Here is a 6,000-nt window from a genome sequence, read left to right on the forward strand (position 1 = left end):
GAGAGTGGATGGTGGGGGAATGGGGAGATGAGATTTGAGGAGACAGGGAGCTTTCAGGTAGCTTAAGGTCATTTTCCACTGATGAAGAAGCAGAAAGTTTCCTAGAGCTTAAAGGCATTTGCCTTTGGGGTGACATGGGTACCCCAGAGTCAGAGAAGTAACTGACTTGAGCAGAGAGGAGAGTGGCTTGTTGGGGGCTATACCAAAACCCCAACTCTTTCGTGGGGCTGGTTGTGAGAGCAATAAAGCAGATGTGTTAGATGAAGGCACATCACAGTCCCATGGTTCCAGGAACTGGTTTAATGTAATTACACTGTTACAGCCAACTGCAGGCAAGAAAAGCCAGAATTTACAACCTGTGTTCTCACACACACACAATCAACACCTCCCATTAGCTGTCTACCATAAATTTCCTGCGGATTCACCTCTAATCATCTGGAAGTGCAGTCAGGCTGACCTCTATTCTTTCATAAAAAGATGGCTGCCAGGAAACTCACTGGATGGCATCAGCAGAGAAGCCTTGAGCTGAGTGGTCACTCATGATTTCTTTCTGCAATAGGGTGGTGATGGTGGGAGCCCAGTTAGATCTGATAGTGGGATCAGGGTATACCTGAGCTCTCAGCTCTGTGTACCTTTCCAGTCTGGCTCATGGAGACAGTAGTAAATATGACAGTTCTGGCAGCCGCTGGCCTCTGCTCAACATCAGCCCAGTGGAGCTCTTTGCTGAATTCAGAATTAACCGGGAAAGCCATGTAGCAAGCAATGAATTTGACTAGGACAAGATTGGAAGCTTATTCAGAATGGCACCACAGTATTAATCAACTACAATTGTCATGCTGTCCGAGTTAGGTAGAGTGGGTGTTAATAGCCTAGATGCGGTGAATCTATGGATTATCACAGTCAATGATTCTGTGGAATAACAAAAATTTTTTTCCAATTAGATATGGACCAAGTTAATGTGAATCTGAGACACAATTAGGTATTTTCTTCTTGCAAAGACAAAGCCAAGTGGGGATTTAAAGCTACTAATCAGTTACACAGAACCCCAAATCCATAAAAATGACTTCATGGAAAGCTGAGCTGCAGGCTTCATTCTGTAACCTTTGATGAGAAGCAAAGTCACTCTCCTCCCTGTTTGTTCAGTTCAGTTCCTGCTGCCGACATCAGTCAGTTGTCTGAGAGATGGGCACAGCTATTCGTGCTTCATTGGTGTGTGACGGGGCCAGTTTTCCAGCATCTTCATCATTCTCAGGCTATATCAGAAACTCCCCTGGTGACCCATTCCTAACACTCAGGTTAACACAGATATTATAACGAATAACCCCTAGATCCTGAATCTATACCATCACCCCCATTCCTTTTAAACATGGCCCCATTATCTGTTGGGTTATAAAAGCAAGGGAAACCAGTGGCAGGTGTCGGAAATATGACTTTGATAGATCTGTCTCTGGATCTGAAAGGTCCGTTTACATCTCTCAAGCATATGAGAAAGTGATTTTGTCCATCCAAGTCATGATTTCACACGTCCACTTTCATTAACAGGAAAGAGAAAATATTACTTATTGTTACTTAGTTATCTAGGATCTATTTTCCACAGTGTTCAATGCACTGCACACTGGGAAGTTAGTGCTTAAAATGTCAGGATATATTAAAGCTGTTAGGTCACAGTATACTAATTCAGAGGATCATTGCTGTGCCAATGTCCCCTGCCCAAACACTGACCATAGTTATGTATGAGGCCATGTTTAGATGGAATAGGAGCAATGGTGCATACTCCCATCAAGCCCAGCCACCATTTCTCCTCTTTTAGAACCACAACTAACTTCTTGCTTCTAAGCTATGAGCTACCCAATCACAATTGCAATAGAGCAGTTGCAATATTGTAATCTTCAGTTTTTCTTAGTTGTGCTTTTTATTTCACAAAAATTTGAATTTGTTTATTCTCTGACGCTGTTTTCCAGATTTAGGATTCTTTTGGGGAACTGAATTTTCCAGAAGGCTGGATTATGGAAGTGTTATTATAGATTATTAATTACCATAGTATTGGTGGCGAACCAAGTTGCCAAGCATGATGACATTAAAAATCAATTCTTAAATACATTTGATGATCGACAAACCAAATCATTGATAAGAAACCATTATAATTATTTTGAATAATTGCTGTTATAATCCAGTAGTTTCATATTGTGTTAGTTATCTATTTTTGCATAACAGTATTGCCACAATTTTAGCAGCTTAAAACAATTCACATTTATTATTTCACAGTTTCTGTGAGTCAGGAATCTGGGTACAGCTTAGCTGTGTTGCCTGCTCCAGGGTCTGTCATATGGCTATAACCAAGGTGTTGGGCAGGGCTAGAATCTCACCTGAAGCTTGACTGAGGAAGAATCTGCTTCAGCTTCAGTTTCTTGTGAGTTGTGGGTCTGAGGGATTCAGTTCCTTGCTGGCTGTTGATCAGAGGTCCCCCTTAATTATTCGTCTTGTGGATCCTTTCATATAGCAGCTTACACTCAATCAGAAAGAGAGAGAGTTAATGGAGAGGGTCTACTAGCAAGATAGAAGTCATAATCTTATGTGACATAATAATGACAGTGACATCATATCATCTTTGCCATAATTTACTGTTTAGAAGCAACTTACAAGTCCCACCTATACTCACAGAAAAAGGATCATACAATAGTATGAATACTACCAAGGGAGGATAATCAGAGGGCTGTCCTAGATCTGTCCCCCAGGAAAATATTCAGAAAGGACAAAATATCTGATCTCTTTAGGAAAACCCCCTTTAAAAGTTTAGGTCTACACATGAAGGAAAAGGATTAGTTAAAAAAAAAGTTTAGGTCTAAACCATAAAGAAGGGAAAAAGCATATTGGTTGCAGGAGCTCAAAATATATACTTTTTAAAAATTTAAGCTGGGAAACATAGATTCAAGTTGCCCCGAATAGATACTCCCTAGAACATAATTTTTCTCTAAGAGCAAGAAAGTAATAACTATACAGGACATATTCATCAGATGGAAGGGAAAGAAGAGAAATTAAGTAGTTATTCTTTGTAAAAAAAAAACCACACACAAAAAACAAAAAAAGTAAGGCCAAAGCAAGCCAGAATGATTCAATGCAACACATAATTATTGAGTATCTCTGCAACTTGGACTCTACTATGTGCTGTGGAGAGTGAGGAGACTGTGGGAACACAAAGGAAGAGAAAAGTAAATAATACGTATTATTTTTCCCCTCAAGTTGCTTGTAACAATAGCAAGCATTTATGTTGATTTCATACTATTCCAGAGAGAAATCTTTACCAACTTTACATGTGTCAGATAATTTCACCTTCAAAACAACCCTGTGAAGCAGGTGTTATTCTTCCCATGATGATGGGAAAACTAATGGGCAGAGAGGTTAGTGACTTGCCCAAATACACAAAGCCAGGAAGTGAGGCCATGTGGCTCCAAAGTCCGTGCTCTGCACCAAGAGTCAGCACAACTACAACCTGTAGGTCAAATCTGGCCAGCTGCTGTGTATGTAAATAAAGTTCTACTGGAACACAACTGTGCCTATTTGATTCCATATTGTCTATGGCTGATTTTACAATACAATTGCAGAATTGAGAAGTTACCAGTAGAGCCTGAAAAGTCTAAAATCTTTACAATTTGGGTGTTTACAGAAGATGATTTCCAACCTGTACTATAAGCTATTACAGCATAGTGCCTCTTTGGAGACAAACAGACGTATTATATACCCAGACTTCTAAAGGGCAAGGCGAAGTAAGAACTACATATGTAAAGAGGTATAGAGAAAATGGGAGAATGTTACTGTGTCTTTCCTGGACACAATGGTGGTGAATGAGTGTGGGAAGCAGGGAAAGGATGAGAGGTTTAAGGTTCTCTGGATATACAGCTGGTGTAATTTCCTAAACAGTGGAAGCAAGAGCAGCCTAAGTAAAGACTAAACATAGGTAGCTAGATTCAGCATTTGGAGGGAAAAAGGACAGTCGGGATAAAATATTTATAACCTGTGCTTACTACAAGTAACTATAATATTATGTTTTTATGCAAATAAAGTAAAAATGTAATTAAATATCTTGAGTTTCAATAGCCAATTTCACCTTTAAATTTCAACAGTCATATTGAAAGCAGTTTCTGTCAACAGAATTAGGCAAGTGGCAGGTAGAGATCATGTGTTGTCTGAGACTCCAGGGTGTTGTACAAATATGAAACAGTCATTGTGAGTTCTAAGAAACCTCAGGGGACATCACAGATAAGCTGAGTACTTAAGCACGTTAGTCATCATGACATCCATCTGCACCTCCTTTGTTCAATTTCTTTAACTCTTGCTCCCGCGTAGACATTTTGTATTTATTCATCACTTAGCTAATTCATACCAAGGGGTTCAGCAAGGGAAGAGTCTTCTTCAAAGCATTTAGCACTGGATGAATATTCGCTTTGATCTCCCGTTTCTTTAGTCATTTGCTAATGATAAGAACCGGATGGCAATCGCGAAATTCTGTCCTGTCTGGCACCACAGTTCCCTGGTGGGTGGGACTGGTCCCAAACAGAAACAACCACCCACCTGTGGGTATTTCTTGAAAATGCAACTTATTTCTCTGATAGTAAACACAACATTGAGATAAAGCTGAAAACGAAGAGTTCAATAAAATAAGGAGATATTTTACCCTTCTTCTCTAAAGCTTCAGAAATAGCTGAGATTTTCATAGGTAGTGCGTGGCATGGCACAGGCTTATCCAAAAGATTGAGAGGGTCCCAGCACAGTGGCTCACGCTTGTAATCCCAACACTTTGGGAGGCTGAGGCGGGCGCATCACTTGAGGTCAGGAGTTGGAGACCAGCCTGGCCAACATGGTGTCACACCATCTCTACTAAAAATACAAAAATTAGCAGGCGTGGTGGTGCACGCCTGTGATCCTAGCTACTCGGGAGGTGGAGGCAGGAGAATTGATTGAACCCTGGAGGCGGAGGTTGCAGTGAGCTGAGATCATACCACTCTGCACTCCAGCTTGGGTGACAGAGCAAGACTCCGTCTCAAAAAAAAAAAAAAAAAAAAAAAAAAAAGATTGACAGGATTTCATGACTCTGATGTTCCACTTGGTGATCATGACTGTGAAGTTTCACTGCTTGCTGAATTGTCATTACACAATGCCTGCCTTTTCAGTCTATTTTGCACTTACATTCATCTAGTTTTAATTCTAATTTTATTTTTTTGGCACAATAGAGGTAAGTCAAATGGGGTTGCAGGTACTTGGATTCAATTGAAGATCAGAGCCTCATTTCCAAAAGGAAAAATAAGTCTCTTGTGCATTTGCTGACCACAGGCATTTTAAAAGAGGCTCTTTACCTTGTCACATGCCCCCAGCTTTGTCTCAGCTGCACTCCCTTCCATTCCTGGTCACACACTTCTATTCTTCAAATATCATCCCATTTCCAAAGAGAAGTTCCGATTATGCCTCAAAGCTGCAGGTATAATTTTAACATCTGCTTTTAAGAAAGCAGATGTTAACTGAATTATTGTATAAGTGGTGTGATCTCACCTACCTTTCAGTTCTTCAGGTTTTCTGTCCATTTCACTTTAAAATGAGGGAAGGATGAGGTTTATCCCACCCACCCCTGCCAAAAAAGGCTGAGTTAAATTTCTTATTAGAGTCTTGATTTTGGAGAACTTGATGAAGGCAGGAATCAGAAGAGTGAATGATCAACCCATCCAGTAAAACCTCCCTTTTTCTTTTAAAAATGGGATGTTAATGGTTTGTAGAAGGCATTAAATACAGAACTTCTCCACTAGAAACAGAAGGCTGGGTTTTCTTCTGATTTGCATTTATCTCTCTCTTACATAGATAAAGCCTAACTTTAGTAAGAAGAAAATTCGTGCAAGTATAAAAGATATCGAAGAATATCATGAAACATCAGAAGATGACTCCAAGGGCTGGGCATGGGTGAAAAGGGAATTAAAGCCCACAGAGGAGCAGGGCAGCTGCAGACTAGTCTGG

At 40.2% G+C, this 6,000-nt stretch overlaps 1 long non-coding RNA gene across 1 annotated transcript in view; it reads right to left on the reverse strand.

Moving 5' to 3' along the window:
- The window catches only part of LOC101138336 (uncharacterized), a 47,447-nt gene extending 44,891 nt beyond the window's left edge, over nucleotides 1-2,556 (reverse strand). Inside the window, exon 1 of the long non-coding RNA XR_176717.4 lies at nucleotides 2,367-2,556. This is a non-coding gene — a long non-coding RNA (uncharacterized lncRNA). The remainder of the gene's footprint in view (nucleotides 1-2,366) is intronic.
- Between the last annotated feature and the right edge of the window lie 3,444 nt (nucleotides 2,557-6,000).

This window comes from Gorilla gorilla, chromosome 17 (assembly GCF_029281585.2).
Source record: "Gorilla gorilla gorilla isolate KB3781 chromosome 17, NHGRI_mGorGor1-v2.1_pri, whole genome shotgun sequence".
Classification (NCBI taxonomy): Eukaryota; Metazoa; Chordata; class Mammalia; order Primates; family Hominidae; genus Gorilla; species Gorilla gorilla.